Here is a 20,461-nt window from a genome sequence, read left to right as displayed (position 1 = left end):
ATGCTACGATGCTCCACCTTGGCCCCGATGTCGTGCTAGTCCAGCCCTAGGAAAGCACCCAGGGTACAACAAACTTCAAGGCGACACCCTCAAGAGGGAATCTCGCGCCGCTCGACCTTGACCCGAAGATGTGACCCGAGAGCTGAGGATGTAGAAGAGCTCGATAATGACCCCCAGGAGGAGTGTGACGTCCGCAGGCGTCGCGATGTCAACTTTTGCCCGGAGCAAATCTTCCTTCGCACCCCCACATTGCCGAACGAATGCGGGAAGACCTGCAAGTGTCGCCACCCCCACACTGGCACAAACACTTCCTGAGTGATGAGGGCGCCACCACAATGAGGGAGGCACCGACCTCACCGCCAACTGAGCCGATGTGCCAGATATGACTGCTCAGGATGCCGTCGTGAATGCCACAACATTCAACAACCAATGTACTGTTCCAGGAAGCCGCCGCGCCGGCCGAAGTTACCGAAGATGAGGTGCCCTCCACCACGGGCCAACACCGCCAGCCAAGGTCACCACCATCTCCACCTGGATGCCACACGAGAGCCGCTGCAACCACGCCCATAACTACGTGGGAGGGATGCCCCGTCGCTGCCATCCTCCTCCCGCCCGGGCTTTGTCCGGTGGTGATTCGATGGCGGTAGGGAGAGGGTGGAGGCGGCCTAACCCTAGATGGGTTTCGGGAGAGAGAGAGCTCATGTGTTGACTCTCGTACATGTTGTAACCTAGCTCTCTGCTTTGGTCAAATAGTATAATGGCATGATACAAAATCTATTAGGAGTGACTCTACACCTGCTGGATGTTTGTCAATAATAGTAGGATGCTACTTTACATATGCTCTATTCATGTGCACAAATACAGAGGTGCTCTCAGTTAAAGTAAGTTGAAGAGTCTGACCGAATGAAATGCACCCATGAACCTTTCATTGCGCAACTCCTCGACCATGAATGCACTTTTTGCTGTCTTTATATACCACCCATATTTGAGTCTTCGCTACATAATATTGATTCATCAAACCATCTACAATAGCGAAGTGGTTGTGGTAACGACCCAAGCAAAGCACCGAGGAGAGAAAAAGGTCTAGTGGAATGATACATAGTAGCCTTTTTAAGAAAGGAGAAGCCAAAATGGAAGAACATGTAACTAGGAACCAGAGTTTTGATGTGTGTCTTAAGAATGGGATGCATTGGGGAAATTTGATGGAGAAGGATAGAAAATGACACTATTCTCATGCTTCGGCATCTTGCCGATTACTCCAGTGGTCGTCTACAGTTTTTACCCCAACAACTTGGCCATCCTCTTGATTTGGCCATGATATTCCTTCCGCGGCCGGATATGCCAGCACAAGGAGCATCGAGCTTCTCAACAAGCAACTCATCCCTGTGTTCAGCTCGCTCGTCCCTTCATGTGTTATTCTTGTGGTCATTCCCCTCTCCGATCATTCGATGAGACAGATGAAAGCTAGTGGGATTTAGCTACACACCGGAGACACATCGTGGCCCGTTGCTTCCAAATCCAGGGGAAGTGTTTAGTGACGGGTGAGCATATGCGTGCCAAGCCTAGTATCTCCAATGTTGAGTGCTTGTGAAATGCGAGTTCCCCAAAGATCACTTGTATTTTAAAACACTTACTAATTTCAAGAAACCATGCATCATTTGAGTTTCTCTAGTGAAAAATACAAGCAAACAGTTTGCAAGAAACCATGGATTATGCACAAATGCAAGTCATCTTTTTACGGCTTAATAGTTCACTGGTACGTCCGATATACTAGGAAAAACCTGCGAGGAGATACCACAAAAAACACGGAAAAACATAAGACAAGGGTAGATTGCAAACAAGTGTTTTTTGCTCCTAGCTCTAGCTGATCCCGAAATCAGAACCCCACGGATCTGGAATGCGGTAAATCTTGCCGGAATGGGTACCACTGAAGTCCTGACCGCATTCATCATTTTCTCCATTAATGCCGAACATGAGAGGGCAAGATATTACATGTATTTGGAACAGGGAGGAATGTGCCGATTGTCTATCATAGCATCCGACGTGTTTAACATCATTTAGTACGGTCCCTGATTCAGCATTTACCGTGGTTATTACAAGATGCAGGCCAGAAGATGGATTGATTCCGCATCATAGAACCTTACAAAAGATGAGGGCCCCAGGAGGGATTGATTCCGCAACTTCCAGAACCTTCCAGAACGAGCAGAACAAGAATTACATGTTCTGTTTCGGGTACGGACAAGCCAACACGAAGAAGAACAAAGAAGGAAGAAAGGCTTCTTGAACAGACACTTGAACAAACAATAGACACATTAGCTAAATGTCAGTCGACTGACTTCGGTTTTGGGTCAATAGACACATTAGCTAAATGTCATCAGTTGATTGACTTCGGTTTTGGGTCAATAGACACATTAGCTAAATGTCATCAGTTGACCGACTTCGGTTTTGGGTCAGTCGATTTTTAGAAGGGCGAAGAAGTTCGCCGGAGGGCAACGGTGGTGGGGGTGGCATCACGGCGGTAGTGCAAGGTCGCCGGGGAAAATCTCCATCGGCATCGGGGCTAGAGGGATGGCCAGCAGCACGACGGTGGGCCGTGGTTGGGGGAAGGGCGGTGTGGCGAGTGTGTGCGAAGCGCTGCGGGCCGCGGGGCGGCGGAAGCAGGCGGCAACGAGGCGGTTTGAAGTTGAAGAAGCAAGCAGCAGGAGGTTGAAGATGCAATCTTGACCGTTCAATGAACTATCCAACGGCTGATAGGAATTGACTGACCAAAATAATTTTTTCAGGTGACTTGCCCCATGTTGATTGTTCTTCCGTATATACACATCTAGAACACATGGCGTGAGGTTTGTTTCACCAATATTAGACGTAAAGCAGCATTAAAGGTGTTGCATGTCCAATCGCTGCCCAAGGCACGGCCATACTTGTGATATTTCTGCTTTGACGGCATGGGCCACGCTGCATCGACGCACCGCACAAAGCGTGCGACGAAGATCTCCAGTCAATGAGAGCCAGGATGATGGCGTATCCGTGGCTCGTTCTGACGGCGATAATAATCCTTCGATGGTCTCAGTATTTTGATGTAATTTTTATTATGTTTGAGGTTCTTTGTACTTTAATAATAGATATGAAATATTTTTGCAAATAAAGAAAAACAAGTGCCACCACACTGGCGACAAACAAGCTGTGCAGCGGCCGCCGCGGTTCTCCATTGCAGGAAGCAAACGAGCGTGCTCTTCGATCTTGATCTTTTGAGAACTCTACGAAGCACGCACGCATGCAAAATTGCAAATGTACGTAGGTCTCTGAATACCTGTCCGGCCTACGGAGACGGGCTGGTGCTAGTCCAGTGCCGGCGCCGACCACCTTTTAGTCCTCGGAAACTTGAAGCTGGCGTGGTCGGCCTCCTAGCCGCTGTGCTGTTTGGAAGTCAGGGGAGTGAATTTGCAAAGCCGATGTGCTGTGTGGACGGGTCGAGACGAGAGACTTTTGTTTCGCTCACCGGCCGCGCGTGCAGACTTTTGCTTCGTTCCTTCTCTGTGCAAAACAAGTCACGCATGACATGCTCCCATGCAATGCAACCACGTGGGTATACTTTGCAGTGTCCCACTTCACATGTGGTGCGACGCAAGCATGCAGCACCTTAAGTCTTGGTCTTGACGTGAGATTTTTGAAGCCACACGTTTCTCGCTTCGCAGCCAGCTAGGACGAAATTTTTGGTGCAATTAGAATGTTACTCCCTTCGTAAAAAAATATAAGAATGTTTAGATCACTACAGAAAAAGTATTGCATTTGCTAACCCATTTGTTGTGCAGTCACAGGCCCATGGCCAGCTGGAAATCTTAGTGTAAATATTTATTTTATTTTATTCGAAAGCAGAAGTACTGACATGTTGCTAAATCTAAGTAAGACTAACTCCTTACCTAGTGGATATTCGTCAATAGTCATCGGATGATATTTTGCATGTGGTCTGCTCATGTGCACAAGTTAATGCAGAAGTACTCTTTAATTACTGAAGAGACTGGGCGACTCGATAAATCATGAGTGGACATACAGCCACGCGAGGTCGTTATTAAGACCGACCGTTTTCACACGATTCGTGCAGCTCTAATACCTCGAGCATGTATAATGAATTTCATCCACCGTATACAATTAGTACAGTTTATGCATTACTTCTGACCTTGCCAGGAGATGACCCAGAAGGCAGACTCGCGCATTGAAGACATGCGTTGATCAACATGTCAGTACAAATGGCCAGCTGCATGACAATAACTACATTGATCCATGCTATTGATTAGAAGATGGTCGCGGAGCATGTCGTGAAGCGTTAACTACATTGGAAGCATGCACCCTGTCCATAATCACACTAGAGCTCTCCATCCAGTATTGTTCAATTTGGAAAATGAGGTATTTTAGTTTCGTTACTTGTTTCAGACTACTGATTTAAAACTCTTACATGCATCGATTTTATCACTGAAAAATCACTTGCCTCCATTCTTCATAGTTAACTTGAATCACAAAAAATAGAATCTGGTTTAAATCAGTACTTTAGCGCCTGCTGGGGACATCTGATTTGACATGCATCTGTGTATCGGCACGTCACACTGCTTGAGCAGAATCAAGCATGGGTGAAGAACATTTTCATCTTGGGGGTCGCCAACATGCTGCTAATGACCATTCCCTGCATCCACAAGTTCTGAAGCTCCCCCTCGTGCGATGGATTTTTTTTCGAAAAGGAGGAATACCCCCGGCCTCTACATCCGGACGATGCATACGGCCAATTTATTGATTATAACACAAGACCTTACAAAGTCGTACAACAGTAAGACCAAAGCCACCATCTTCGCAACCTCTGTCGCTACTCCTATCTAACTGATAAAGGAGCACTGATGGTCTGGGCCTAATACCAAACAGACCTCGCAGCCAAACCTAACATCTGAGACCCGAGGTCCCAACCAGGACTCCTTCCGGGTATGGGCACCCACCAGTTCGGCGTGCTCTTCAACCAGGCCCCTGCCGGTTATGAGGCCGCCGCAGCCACGTACCATCAATCCATCTTCAGAGTTGTACTGTTGCATGAACCGTGCCAGGCCTCTCTGCCATCGACGCCACCACGACGCCAGACAGCGCCACCATCCTGCGCTCGTCCATCATCACACGCCCACCGGCGATACCCCTACTGCTCCATGCCGCCGAGACTCGCCGTTGTCGACGTACCAGATGCCACGCCGCTCCTCCGACGCGAACACCAAAAACAGGAAACACCCTAAAGATACAAGGGGCACTCTGCACAACATGAAAGCCGCCGCGAGCAGCTGCAGAAATCCAGCCGGCAGCCAAAGCCCCCACTTCATGAGCCCACACCCGAATCCTAGCTCCCCAGGCAACGCCTCCAAGGAGGGGATGACGCCCATGGCGCCACCGCTGCCCAATCCAGACCGGATTTTGGGTTTTCACCCGGGAGAGGACCGGAGGTGACAAGAATAAGGACCACGACACCGCCTTCAGGAAGGATGCGTCGCCCGAAGCCGACGCCGCTGTCGAGCCGAACCAGCCGGCCTAGGGTTTCCCCCGGTCCCAATCTGCACCACCATCCCCAGAAGCACCGGAACCAGCAGCATCCACCGGCCACAAGCGCAAAGGGGAAGGAGCGGGAAGGAGGGAGTAGCATGCCTCCAGATCTGGCGAGGACGAAGGCCCCCGAACTGCCGCCGCCAAGCGCCGACTCCCCACCACCCGAGCGGTCGAGGGATTTGTTCTTCCGTTATGCATTTTTCTTATCCGCCTGCTCCATGTCCATGTAATGTGCACCTGTCCTCCCAGCTCCAGCTGCAGACAAACATACATATGCAGGCGGCTGGATTATCTTTAATACATATCCATCGTTTATGAGCATTTGTGAATTAGTAAGTCAGACTAATCTCGCGGAACGATGCAAATTTATTTAAACCACGGCCAGACACATGCATGGCATTAACCCCACGCAGTGCGTGTGCACCACACCCAGGCCAACGGCAATAATTCATCGCTCCTCCAGCCCACATGCGATGCATCTAGTAAAGACACAGCAGAAGAGTGAATACGCCCAGCTGCCCCTGCAAAAATGTAAATGCACCCAGCAATCTACTATGGATGATCCATCTTCAGCAACACCCTCAACAGAATTTAGCATATCCGCAAATCTGCCGCCTGGTTCATCTTCAGCAACCTCTCGCAGTGTACAGAGGCGCCCCGATTGATTTGCAAAAACGAGGCAAATAGATGGGGATGGCGGGTCCGTCTCACTGGCTGACCCAGACCGAGAACTCACGGCCAACAATGACTTTAAGCTAGGGGATCCAACCAAAATCTAGATCAAAACATGTGAAAGCAAGACACCCAAAGGCATAGGTGAAGGACGAATCAGAAAGATGGTTTCAACGGGCTGACCTGATCTCCGTTTGTGCAGAATCCATCGCCAGACCTAGCTCTGTTCGTCCACAGACGACGGGAAGACAAGATGAGCAGTGCGAGAAACAAACTCGGGCGAGCACACAATTATGTCCACCCAACAGAAAGAGCAATTATTCCATTGCCTGAGCGTTGCATGGCTGGTGTATTCGTACGGTATTGAATGCGGGGCTGGTCCACACTATGTACCGTATAATGAGATGTATTTCAGAAGCTGGAAAATTAGCCTGCCCTGTATTCCCTAATGTCCTATTAAAAATAGTCATCGCGATGCGCGGGCGGACGGGCTTGATTGCGGCAGCGCGTGGCCGCATGTCCCAAAAATTCACGTCCCTGGGCGACTGGCCAAATGAAATACATCCGCAAACCTTTTCCTTGCACATCTGTGAGTACCCTTTCAACCATAATGCACTTGCGCCGTCTTTTTATACCGTCCATGTTTGAGTCTTCGCTACATGCAATACTAAAGTGGTAGCAGCCAAAGCAACAATGAGAAGGGAAAAAGGTCTAGTGGAGTGATACGTAGCTGCCGTGTCAACAAATGAGAAGCCAAAATGGAAGAAGAACATGTAGCTAGGAACAATAGAGTTCTGATGTGTGTCCTGCTTAAAAATAGGAAGCGTTGGGGAAAATTGATGGGAAAAGTTAGAAACATGACTGTTCTCATGCCTCGTGTGACGGCTCGTCCGAAGGCCACGCCCGTGGCTCGTGCGGTTGAAATCCTGGTTTGCCGTTCTCTGGGCATCGTCAAAGATGGCGAGGACGTGACTGCGGCTGCCCTGTACGCATTCGCGGACCGCTTCAAGGAGCAGCTTTCGCCGGAGGTGCTCACAGCCATGAGGGGCCTATTCAAGCTCGACGACATTGATGCTGCTGCTGTGGAAGAGGCGCTCCTGACGCATGGAGGTAGAGCCGCGCTGGACCTAGAGAGGATTGACGAGGAGGCTATGCTACATCAGGCAGCAACTTGAGTTGCTGCTCAATATGCCGATACGCCTAGGGCCTTCAGTTTCCAATGTTAGTTAATATGCGTACGTGCTTAGAGGTCCAGATTTATACTGGAAGTGTGCTGTATGGGCGTATTGTGGTGATGCCTTGTTTCAGGTCTGTAGGGGTGGCTGTACACCCGTTGAAGTTGGCTTTTGTATCTTTCTGTAGTTTGTATGCTGCTGATTCGAACTCCACTATCCTGGCACATGTTATGTGGCTTTGGTCAAGGGCTATCATAGTTAGATCATGTTGACACAACCGATCAATTTTTTGAGCTGGAATGTCAGGGGCCTCAATTGCCCTGATAGGCGGTCGACAGTCAACGCCACTATCGCTTCCTCCTCTTGCCATGTTGTGTGCCTCCAAGAGACGAAGCTCGGCAATATCGACCTGTTCACAGCGGCTTTTTTGGGGGGCCATAGATTGCGCAGCTTTGTGCAGCGTCCGACAAATGGTACCGGGGGGGGGGGGGGGGGTATCCAGCTCCTTTGGGATGATCTCTTGGTGGAACGGTCCAACATCACCGTTACTACCTTCTGCCTCTCGGCCATGATTCGGGTCCGTGACTCGGGCGTGAGCTTCAAGCTAACCACCGTCTACGGCCCTACCGACCACTTGCTCAATGTGTTCTTTGCTGAGATTGTTGCACAGAAGCCACCTGCGGGGGTGGCTTGGTTAGCCTCCGGGGATTTCAACCAGATTTATCGAGCTAGGGACAAGAACAAGTGGAATGTAAATTGCAACCGAATCAACCGGTTCCGGGCTTCTCTCCATGAGTGTGAGCTCAAAGAAATCCATCTCCAGAACAGGAGGTTCACCTGGAGCAATGAGAGGTCAAATCCTACCTTGTGCAAGCTTGACTCTTTCTTTTGCAATGCGGAGTGGGACACAACCTTTGATGATCATGTTCTCCATGCGCTATCTTCGTCTCTCTCTGGCCATTGCCCCCTTCTGCTTGCCGAGGATAAGGGGCCGAGGATAAGGGGCCGCAGAGGCCTAGGACCTTTAGATTCGAGAATTTTTGGGCGTCTATGCCCGGATTCACCGAAGTGTTCCAAACGGCCTAGGCAGAGCCAATTGAGCACACCGACCCTTACATTCTGCTTTTCCACAAGCTAAAGAAGACGACCATGCGGCTCTCGGAGTGGAGTAGAGGCCTCTTCTCCAAGGCTAAGGTCCATCTTCACGCCGCCCTATTGGTTATCCTTCGCCTCGACATTGCCCAGGAGAGCAGGCTTCTCTCCTCTAAGGAGCGTGACCTTCGTGCTCGCCTTAAGAGAAGGGTGATAAGCTTGGCTGTGCTTGAGAAAGCACGCAAAAAGTGGTGTGCCCAAATCGCTAACATCAAAGAAGGAGATGCCAACACCAAGTTCTTTCACGGTCGAGTCAACGCGCGGAGGAGAAAAAACCACATCCACCGCATCATGAACGATCAAGGGTGGGTAGCCGAACGCAAGGCCAAGGAGAAGATAATCCATGACCACTTCTCGCATGTCATGAAAAGAGGAAGCGGAAGTACGACGGACTTCAATTGGGAGGAGCTCAATCTAGAGTCGCATGACCTGCACGAGCTTGATTCACCCTTCACTGAGGAGGAGGTCCTCGAGGCACGCATGACCTGCACGAGCTTGATTCGCCCTTCACTGAGGAGGAGGTCCTCGAGGCAATAAATAGCATGCCTAGTGACAAGGCCCCGGGGCCGTATGGCTTCACCGGCCTGTTCTTCAAGAAGTGTTGGACCATCGTCAAGCTCGACCTCATGGCGGTGATCCAGCGCTTCAACTCCCTCACACAACAAACCTCCACTGGCTCAACTCTGCGAATATTGTGTTGCTTCCCAAGAAGGATGGGGCGGAGAGCATCGTTGACTTCATATCTATTAGTCTCATTCATGCGGTCGCCAAGCTCATCGCCAAAGTGCTCTCTAGTAGGCTTGGACCGCACATGTCCGCCCTCGTCTCCAACGCCCAAAGTGCCTTCATCAAAACGCGGAGTATCCATGACAACTTCATGTCTATTAGGAACCTTGCTCGTCGCCTGCACAAGAGCAAGACCCCTTTCTCCTGTTCAAGCTGGATATTCACAAGGCCTTTGACTCCGTCAAGTGGGAGTATTTGCTTGACCTCCTGCGGAGGCGTGGCTTCCCTAGCAAATTTCGGGAGTGGATTGCGACTCTCCTTTGTTCCTCATCTTCAAGGGTTCTCTTGAATGGGGTATCTGGCTCTCCCATCAAGCATGGCCAAGGGCTTCGGCAGGGGGACCCCATCTCTCCTCTCCTTTTTGTCATTGCCATCGACCCTTTGAAGCAAATCCTCGACACGACAACTAGGAAAGGCCTTCTGCACAAGATCCGTGGGAGAGGGGTCATCGTGCGTACCTCTCTTTACGCGGACGATGCGGCTGTGTTTGTTGCGCCCATCAAAAGAGATGTGGACAACCTGGCGGCCATTCTGAGGGGGTTCGGGGACATCACCGGTCTGTGCACTAACTTCCATAAGAGCTCAATGGTGCCCATTAGATATGGCAACCTCGACTTGGACCGCATAACCCATGGGCTGCCGGCTGTTAGGGCTGCCTTTCCGCTGCGTTATTTGGGGCTACCGCTATCGATTTGGAGGCTGAAGCTTGCTGATCTTCAATTCTTAGTGGATAAAGTGGCGAGTAGATTGACAGCATATGAGGGCCAAAACAGCACCACCATTGGACGCGCGGCGCTCATGAAGTCGGTTCTCGCTTCCCAAGTCATCTACTTCATCACGCCACTTGTCATACAAACCACCATCCTGCAAAACATTAACAAACTCGAGTGGGCATTCCTTTGGTCGGGACCGGATAAGACAACTGGGGCAAAGTGCAAGGTCAATTGGGACACTGTCAGTAGGCCGCTTGACTATGGTGGGCTTGGGGTCCTAAACACCTTCAAGTTCGCGCGGGCCTTGCGTCTGCGGTGGCCTTGGTATGAGTGGAAGGAGCCCACAAAGCTGTGGGTTGGAGGTGGGAACCCGTGTGATGAGGATGACCTAAATTTTTTCTACGCATGTACCACCATCACGGTTGGCAATGGTGCGCGGACACCTTTTTGGGACTCTCCTTGGCTTCTAGGCCGCAAGCCCAGGGACATCGCTCTGCTCATTTATGAGGCTTCCTCGCGGAAGCGCTGGAAGGTGCGGGAGGCTCTCAAGGAGAGCGCGTGGATTCTCAAAATCAGGCCACCTACACCGGCCTCCATTGAGCATGTTTCACAATTCTTCACCCTATGGACGCTACTCCAAGAGGTCCACCTTGATGAGCTTGCCGACGATGACATCCTTTGGAAGCACACGGCTTCCGGGAACTACTCCGCGGCCTCCGTGTACAGGGCACAGTTTTTGGGCTTGGTCCTCTCCCCCATGGACCAAATGGTTTGGAAGGTTTGGGCCCCTCCGAAAGTCAAGTTCTTTGCTTGGCTCGCGCTTCAAGATATGATCTGGACTGCAGACAGATTGCAGAGGAGAGGCTGGCCAAACTGTGGCCCTTGTCCCTTGTGCAGAGGGGTGCAGGAATGCGGTCCCCATCTATTCTTCAGATGCCGCTTCACCCTCAGGCTCTGGAACATGGTGATTCAGAAGCTCTGCATCCATGACGTGGACACGTCCGCATGGCACTTGTACGACTCCATCAAGGAATGGTGGGCGAGTTTGAGTACCGAGGGCATCGCCAACCAAAAAGCGAAGGCTTCGATAACCATGTTGGTTTCATGATGATCTGGAATGAGAGTAATTCAAGGGTGTTTAGACACAAGAGTGCCCCTCCGCATGTTTTGCTAAACAATGTGATCGAAGAGTCTAACCTTTGGGTTAAAGCCGGGGCGAAAAAATTAGGGTCTTTCTTATTGCGAGAGTAATTGCCATGCCGTTTCTGGGCATTGTGTTGTAACAAACTCTTTCTCCTCCTCATTTAATATATCAGGCAAATCTTTTGCCTCCGTTTGACAAAATATTTTCTTCGCGGTCAGGCACCAAAAGCCTACCATCCATACACATGAAAGATGAAAGTGAATGGCTCTAGCTACAGGTTGAAGATGTCATTTGTCTCTAGAGATAGTTTTCATTTGTCTCTTCTTCCGGGTCCCTCCTATTTGGTTGAAAGTTTCATGGCTCCGGTTGGTAAAACAATGGCTTTCAAATAGTATGTCTCTGGCAACGATGGCGGCTTTGAGCGAAGTTGGGTGGCTGCCGAGCTTTGGTAGTCGGTCTCATCCGGCGTGTTCGAGGGTTGCCGTGCCTCATTTGTCTTCCTGAAGTCGGAGCTGTAGAGGAGGTGCTTCCGCGGTGACGATGACACGGGACGGGTGGTCGGTTCCGGTGCCGGCTCGACGCAGGCCCAACGCTTCCCCCCTACAATGCTCGTCGACAGAGTCGGAGCTGCCTGGTCGTCGGCGTGTGCGGTGGACTGTTTGGCATTGACCGACGCAGGCCTCGACGCTTGTTCGTGGTTTTCTCTTCGACGGCGTGTGTGCGTTCTTGTGTGGGTTGCCAGGTCGCCCTGTGTGCCTTGTTTTTGCAGGCATGTTGTGATGGTTTTCGCCCGATTTTCCATTAATTAACTAGGCACCTCTCTTCGACCTTTTTTTAATGAATCAGGCCCTAAGGAACCGCGTTTCAAAAAAAAAACAGTATGTATCGGGTGCAGGATCACCTTAAGAATCAAGCCATGGATTTCATATGAATGCTCATCATTTCTAAGCCATAAGCTATTCTTCTCTTATTGAATTGTTTGCTTGACCCAATCCGCCCACCATTCCCAACTCATATGTTCAACAAATAAGCCATTGTTCGGGGAACTGCTACTATCAGATATACCGTAGGTTGTATAACTTTTATGGAATCATGGGTTGTCTTCACATTACATGGACGTATATTGAACTTCACTTCACTTCTGTTAGGTTAGAAAAGTAAGCTACCGATTTCTTGGAACTGAGCAAAACTTATTGAATCAAACTAGTCTCTCTCTCCAGGAGAAAAGGCAAGCACACGTTTTATATTGGAATAGTTGTGTTTCTTGAATGCATTGTATTGATGAGACAACTAATTCATGCAGTTTTGGTCTGATATTTGGACAGAGTGGGAGTGAAAAGACCACTATTTTACAGGTTTGCATTAAATATTTAAAATGTTGCATGACATGTTATACTCTGTACCTTTCATCTTAAGATGATAGCTTGATTTCTTGGCTTTTGGCCGGTCTATCAGAACCTACCTCTGGTTCAATTTGCATTCAGAAGCATGACCGTTCCTTCTCCCTCTCGCTCCATTGGACCATACCGCCTTTCCACCATGAGAGTTCATACAATAGATAAAAGGGATCAAGGCATCCTTTAGACAAAGTGCTTCTCTCGACAAACTTTTTTTTTTCAAAAAGGAGGATTACCCATGGCCTCTGCATCGATCAACCACCTTTATTATTATTCAACAGAGTATGACTACATGGATCAACCCAAAGCCACTTATCTGGCGAATAAAGTTGCAACATCTGCACTCTTCATATTGTGCCTGAACCACATGAACACGCATTATCTAATTCAGTGACCTCACGCAGCTGCCCCGCATCGGGACGAGAGCACCACCCGATCTGGCTGACCCGCAACGCGCATGCTCTGGACCCACCGCCACCATCTTCCGCCGTCCCCATCTTCAGAAGCGATCAACGCATTCATATTGCCAGGCCATACTGCCATTGACGCCATGACGACGCTAGACAGCTCCACCACCTGCTCGCGCCCATCAAGACGCGTTCGTCGCCGAGGCTCCGCCGCGCCATGACGGCGAGACTCGTCGTCGTCATTGCGGTAGACACAACACCACTCCTCTTGTCCTCTCTCCCGCCAGCACCTGCTCCAAAATGATGCCCCCAAGAGGGAGGGCGGCCCCGAAGGCCACCTCATCGTCCGATCCGGGAATCCAAATCTAGGGTTTCCCCCGAAGCAAATGGAACAAGGTGACGACGATTGTAACCGGCGATGCCATCGACAAGGAGACGACGCCCAAGACGCCGCCATCGTCTGCCATGACCGAGGTCGACACGGTTTTCACCGGCAATCGCACCACTCCAAACCAGCCACTGCCCGGAACACCGGCAAGGAACCCGTCTCCCTTGCCGACCCCTCCGCAAACTAAAAGGGGTCATCATGTCCCTAAAAAAAGGGTGTCGTCATGTGAACGGTTGCTAAATTTTGTATACTTATTATGGCCCCCCGTCTTCATAAATGAAGTATCCAGTGAAAACGCGCATTCAGCGAAAATTTGCAAACTATTGTGGTAGGCATCGAATTAAAAACATACGGTATAGATCAACTGATTCCGTAATTCATTGTTTTTTCTTTCACCCGTCTCCTCTGCTATCTCTCCCTGGTCGACATCAGGCCGGCCATCGAGGCAACAGGACTGCGATGCCCAACGCCCCCTCGATCTCCTTGGTCGACGCCGAGCTGGTGCGGGCCGACGCCCTCCCCATCGTGGCAGTAGGACGGCGGCGCTCGACGCCCGCATCTCCTCCCTGCTCCATTGGCGGCCAGGATTGGTACCTCAGCGTCCCAGTCCGTCTGAAGTCTGCGTTTTCTGACTCTCTGGTGAGAAATTTCTCAAGCTGCACACCAGGAGCTGGCACGTCTGGCCGCTGTTCAATGCAGATGCGGTGGATTTTCTGTAATCTGGAACTGAGCAGCACCAATGTGCGCTATGTTAGTGCACTATTCTAGGTAGTTTTCTCGGCTTTGCAGTTGCAGTGTCATTCTTAGTTATAAAACTGAACTTAGCAGCCTGACATAGCACCCTTCTTAGTTACGAAATGTGAAGAAACCACAACTAAGTTTAAGGCTTTTGTTTGATGTACAGTAGCTTCTCTGGTATTGTAGAGTGTAGACAATACTGAAGTTGCTGCCTCCATTGCCGGAAGTTTCACGAGGAAGTTGATTCTAAGCATCAACTCTAGCTTTATCATCTCGTCTCTATAGGATGTGAATGTACAAAACTGTTACTTTATCATGCCATTGACAACATTGGGCTTATAGCTGAACTGCTACTAGATGAATTGCAATCTTCCTCCTCTTGATCTTTTTTGTGAGACATTGTTCTCTTGAATTGAAACTGAGGCATTTGTTTCACTTTGCTGCACATCAGTTTCCATCTGACCATACTTCTGCACTTTCCAGTCCCTCGTCTGTTCGAGTCCCACTTCCTGAAGCTCCCCACCACTTAGAAACTATGCTCGCCCATGTCGCTTTCCCTCCTGCGATTTCATCTTGTCCGGTTAAGATGACAAGGCATGCCATTCTTATCCTTGAACCGTATGTGCTCTCATCTTTTTTCGCTCTTATCCTTTGCGTCCCTTGATGGTTTCGAGGAGGTTTTCTTGGAGATGTCGGGCAGAACGGGTCTGAGCTGGGTACTCCCAGTTGGAGGTGATTTTTTTTCTTGCCCCTCTTTTGTGGTATGAGGATTTTTTCCTAGTTCTGTCTGGACAATTTTTTTATATTTAATCTAGAGAGACAAATTAGTTGTAGTGTTAATGTTGATAAAGTTGGCGAACATTTGTCAGCGGGTAAGATTCATTACTCTTAGATCTGATAGGTTGTTTGTGATGTGTGAGTTCACTTGTTTAACTCTCAGTAATCACCAAACTGAGGAATCTCCCTCAACTCTGGCCCTAGTTTTTGTTGAAAATCTGGATTTCATTACGTTTCTTCTGTCTAAATCTTTATACGGGTCTTCAAGCCCAGGATCTTAGCATCTTATCACACAAAAGCTAGGTAGCACTCCGCAATCGGTATAATCCAGTAGTTAAGTATCCTGAATTGTTGTTTTGTTATGTCCTTCAGTGTTATTGTATATGATGCACATGTAGTACTTTCGTCCTTGCCTATTGGGATTTTAATAGGAGACATACATAATAGCTGGATTAAAATTTTGATGTCGATAATAAATATTGGTGATTGAATACAAGTTGTTTGTAACTCAAATATGTTAAACAAATAGTCCATTGTTTGGGGAACTGCTACTGTCAGATATACCGTACGTTGTATAACATCCGTGCAACCATGGTTTGCATTTACATTACATGGACGTATATTGAATTTCACTTGTTTAGGTTAGAAAAGTCAGCTACCGACCTCCTCGAACTGAGCGAAACTTATTGAATCAAACTAGTCTCTCTCCGGGAGAAAAGGTAAGCATTCGTTTTATATTGTAATAGTTGTGTTTCTTGGATGCCTTTTGTATTGACGAGACAACTAATTCATGCAGTTTTGGTTTGATATTTGGACGGAGTGGGAGTGGAAATACCACTCTTTTACAGGTTTGCATTGAAATGCTGCATGACATGTTTAACTCTGCATCTTTCATCTTAAGGTGATAGTTTGATTTCTCAGCTTTTGGCCGGTCTATCAGAACCTACCTCTGGTTCAATTTGCATTCAGAAGTATGATGATAGTGGAAATCCAATGGGTCTGTCGGAAGTGTTAGCTCCTCAAAGAGTTGGTATTGTATTTCAGTTTCCTGAGAGGTTTAAACATTGAATTACTACATTCACTAATAAATTTTTTTTACATATTAGCATGAATGCTTATGCTTTTTGTGAGTGCTTGAGAAGTTTCACTGCAAAATAAGATATTTTAAACCTGTAGGTACTTCTTATCAGATACTATACTTGAAGAAGTTACTTTTGGATGGCCAAGGCAAAAGGCAGACATTCCTTTGAGGGAGCAACTCACTTTAAAACTTCAGAATGCCATTAACTCTGTAATGATTATCTCTCATACATACCATTTTGTTGCGTTGCGGAGTGAATTTGTAGTTTGAGACCACACACAATTGATTTCTGAAGATAATTTGTTTAACGCTAGGTTGGTCAAAGTGCCATTTCATTGGATAAGGATCCACAGTCTCTCAGTGGTGGGTTTAAGCGGCGACTTGCTTTGGCAATTCAACTGGTAATGTTTTCATTATATTAGGACTGGTGGATCGTTCTGTTTTTAGAAGTGAAGATGGATAATATTTTGCCTTTATCTTCTTATTTTCTAGGTTCAAACTCCTGATTTATTGTTGCTTGATGAGCCCCTCGCTGGACTTGGTATGTACTTGAATATCCATATCAAACTAATATCTGTAGATTATTTTCTTCCCCTTGTATTGAGCCATTTGTGAACCCATCTAAATGCACATCAGCGAGAGCAGTTGTTTAATATAATTCTGCTTGTGCATCCTGTCATCTTTGTGCCACAGCCCAGACTTGCTAGGAATATTGTGTGGTTTCAAATAATTTTTCTTTTAAATAGTATATGCTCTCTTAGATGTGGTTACTAAATTTGTATCATCATCATCAGATTGGAAAGCTCGGGCTGATGTTATGAATCTCCTGAGGGACCTAAAGAAAGACCACACCATACTGGTTGTAAGTCATGACCTAAGGTAATTTAGTACTCACCATAGAACACGATACTTTTGTATAGCCGTGCGCCATCGGAGCCACTGTTGAACACAATGCTTAACTGAGGCTGTCAAAATATCTGATTAAAAACATTTTGCAGAGAACTATACCCGCTGGTAGACCGGTCATGGAGAATGGAAATGGGGGGTGTTTTGAAGGAGGAACCTTTACCTGTATAGTTTAACATTTTTATTCCTCGGAAAATTGATAATGTTTTTTTTGTGTGTGTGCAGCTGGAATGCTGACCCATTTGTTGTTGCAGTGAACAGGCTCATAGCTAGCTAGGGATCCTAATGTAATGTTTGTAATGGTACAAGGCAAGTTGCAAAATCTATTGAGAGTGACTCCACACCTACCGGATTTTTGTCAATAATAGCATGATGTTATTTCACATATGCTCTGTTCATGTGCACAAACACAGAAGCGCTCTCAGTTAAATATCTTGAAGAGTCTGACCAAATGAAATGCACCTCTCGGCGCGCATCTCCTCAACCATGAATGCACCTTTTGCTCTCTTTATATACCACCCATGTTTGAGTCTTCGCTACACACTATTGGTTCATCAAACAGTATACAATAGTGAGGTGCTAGCAGCCAAAGCAAAGCACCAAGGAGAGAAAGTGGTCTACTGATGTGGTACGTAGCAGCTGTGTCAAAAAACGAAAAGCCAAAATGGAAGAAGAAGACGTAGCTAGGAACCATAGAGCTTTCATGTGTGTCTTAGGAATAGGAAGCATTGGGGAAAATTGGCGGAAAAAGCTAGAAAATGTCACCGTTCTCGTGCTCCGGCCTCTTACGTCTACACCTTCTGGTTCAACGACTTGGCCATCCTCTTGATTTGGCTATGAAGCTCCTTTCACCGCCACATGTGCGAACACAAGGAGTATCGAGCAACCCCTCTCTATGTTGTGTTCACTCCTTTCATGTGTTATTCTCGTGGTCATCCCCCCCCCCCCCCCCCCCCCCCCCCACCAGAGTAAGTTGGAGGCGTGTGCGCCGTTTGCCTCCAAATCTAGGAAAATATTTGGTGACTGGTGAGGATATGCGTATGAAGCCTGAGTGCTTGTGAAATGCAAGCTCCCCAAAGATCATTTGTATTTTAAAGCACTTGATAAATTGCAAGAATGCTGAGTGCTTGTGATATGTGAGTTCCCCCAAAGATCATGTGTATTTTAAACCACTTGATTCATTGCAATAAACCATGCATCTTTTGATTTTCTCAAGTGAAAAATATAGGTAAACAAGTTGTAAGAAACCATGGATATTGCACGATTGCAAGTCATTTTTTCACGGCTTAATAGTTCACTCGTATGCCCGGTATACTAGGGAAAACCCCTTTGAAAATACTACAAAAAATAGGGAGAACCATATGACATGTTGCAAATATTTCTCCCCGCATTTATTGTTCATCATTCACACCCAAAATACTGGAAAATATATTCCGCTTGGCGAGAGGTTTGTCTTGCCAATATTAGACACAAATAAATATTAGAGGTGTTGCACATCGAATCACTTGGCGCGCCGAGGTTTTCCCCACCAAGCCTTCTGTCGACGACCCAAGGCGTAACAGTACTTGTGATATTTCTGGTTGGCGTATGTTTTATTTGGCCATTTTATCGATGTTAAATACCATCGGATGTGTTAATTTTTATTGGCATTGGAAACATATACTATTATTTTATGGCGGGGTAGGTTTCACAATTTATTGATGCTAATGATTCCTCCTGGCTGACTGATCACGGCTTGCGTCGGTCACTCGAGCGACGTCGGATCCCACCATCATGCGCCCCCTTTGTTTTATTCCATGCCCTACCCCACCTCTTGTTTCTTATACATAAGCAGCACTCCTTTCTTCTACCTTTTTAGGACGTGTTGCTCGCCTTCTCTTCCCTCACCATCGCAACCCGTCGGGCGAATTGGGGTGCTGCTGCTGCAGACCAACCACCGCCACCTGCTACTAGGACGAACCATCGCGGGGCGGAGAAACGGCCACACCCAGTGCCTCCTTATTCCTCTCCCTCACACGCAGTCCTCAGCTCTGCCACACACGAGATGCAAATGCGCCGGGGGAACATGCTGCAAGAGTGTTGGGCGGGTGCTGGAACAGAGACTTGACATGCTAGGACTATAGGATCCTTTTGCTTGCAACCAACGCGAGCGATGGCGCGTGACCGACGAAGGCAATGTTATTACCACCGCTTGCAGTGTTGCAACCATTGACAGAAAAAGCTTCAACTAACGAGGCAGAAAACTTCAATCAATCACTGCTCAACCAGAAAATTTGCAACCGTTTACAGAAAAGCTTCAAACAGGCCACTGCGCAACCAAAAAAGCTACTACATTGACACAAAAACTTCAACCGTAGATTAAAAAAAAGAGCTTCAATCGGCGATAGGAGAACCTACGGAGCGAGCCGATGATGCACATGATAGTTTTGCACCCACATGCTGCGAACGACGAGCATTGCAGTGAACTGACGAGCTCAGGCAACCAGTGCGGCGAGGATCAAGCGGCGTTTGGTGATGCTTCGATCGACGACGACCCTAATCTGGAAGCACCATCTTGCACGGGGGCGGGGGGGGGGGGGGGGGGGGGGGGGAGGGGGTAGGACGTGCACTGCCGGTCTATGGGCTTGATGAATGTCAAGTCATCCTTTTTTAAGAGAGGTTCCTTAAAGATTGGTGATGACCAATCGACGAGTTATTGGGATGATACCTGGTTGGGTGACATGCCATTAGTTCTACAATACCCGACCATGTATAATTTTGTGTTCAGAAAAGAGGATTCAGTGGCTTCTGATCTTCGGGGCGGCCCTTTGAACATCCAAATTTGTAGGGCGTTGGTGGGTGACAAATGAACTAAGTGGATCCATTTGAGTTCTAGATTGATGTCAATTAATCTAACTCAGATGACAGATTAATTCGAGTGAAGATTAACCACTAATGGTGTCTTCATTATGAAGTCTATGTATGCGGGTCTCATAGATTCTGGACCTATTTTTCCCAGAAAGCATATTTGGAAAACAAAGGTTCCTTGCAAGATCGAAGTTCTCATGTGGATTTTGCAGAGGGATGTAGTTCTAACCAAAGATAACCTTGCTAAGCATAATTGGCATGGCAGCAAAAATGTTGTTTTTGTGATTAGGAGGAGACAATTCATCATTTTTATTTCTGTCATGCCCGTTTACTACCTTGATCTGGTGCATGGTTCATGTTACATACAATTTAGCACCACCAACGAGTATTTAAATTTTTTTAGAAACTAGTTAGGTGGTATTCATCATATGCTGAAGGGCCAAATCCGTGTGGGAGTTTATGCCATTCTCTGGGCAATATGAAATTACCGGAATGATTAGGTCTTAAACATATTGTCTTCTCCTAATTTCTTGCAGGTTATCTACAGACCTATGGCTTTAATCTGCATGTGGTCATCACTGCAGTGTGTGGACGCGAGTGCTTATGGCCTCTGGATGCAGTCAGCTGGAAATGGTTGCACAGGGTTTGTTCAAATAGTTTGGCTGGCGAGCCACTCGTAGATTATGTGAATGAGCTAGATAATCCCT

General features: G+C 47.8%; 1 pseudogene; it reads left to right on the top strand.

Moving 5' to 3' along the window:
• Positions 1 to 13,864: 13,864 nt before the first annotated feature.
• On the top strand, positions 13,865 to 17,243 carry LOC123057079 (ABC transporter I family member 11, chloroplastic-like; annotated as a pseudogene).
• Positions 17,244 to 20,461: the final 3,218 nt, after the last annotated feature.

This window comes from Triticum aestivum, chromosome 3A, assembly GCF_018294505.1.
Source record: "Triticum aestivum cultivar Chinese Spring chromosome 3A, IWGSC CS RefSeq v2.1, whole genome shotgun sequence".
NCBI classification, from domain to species: domain Eukaryota; kingdom Viridiplantae; phylum Streptophyta; class Magnoliopsida; order Poales; family Poaceae; genus Triticum; species Triticum aestivum.
The sequence above is the reverse complement of the archived record's forward strand: the minus strand, read 5'-3'. Positions and strand labels throughout refer to the sequence as shown.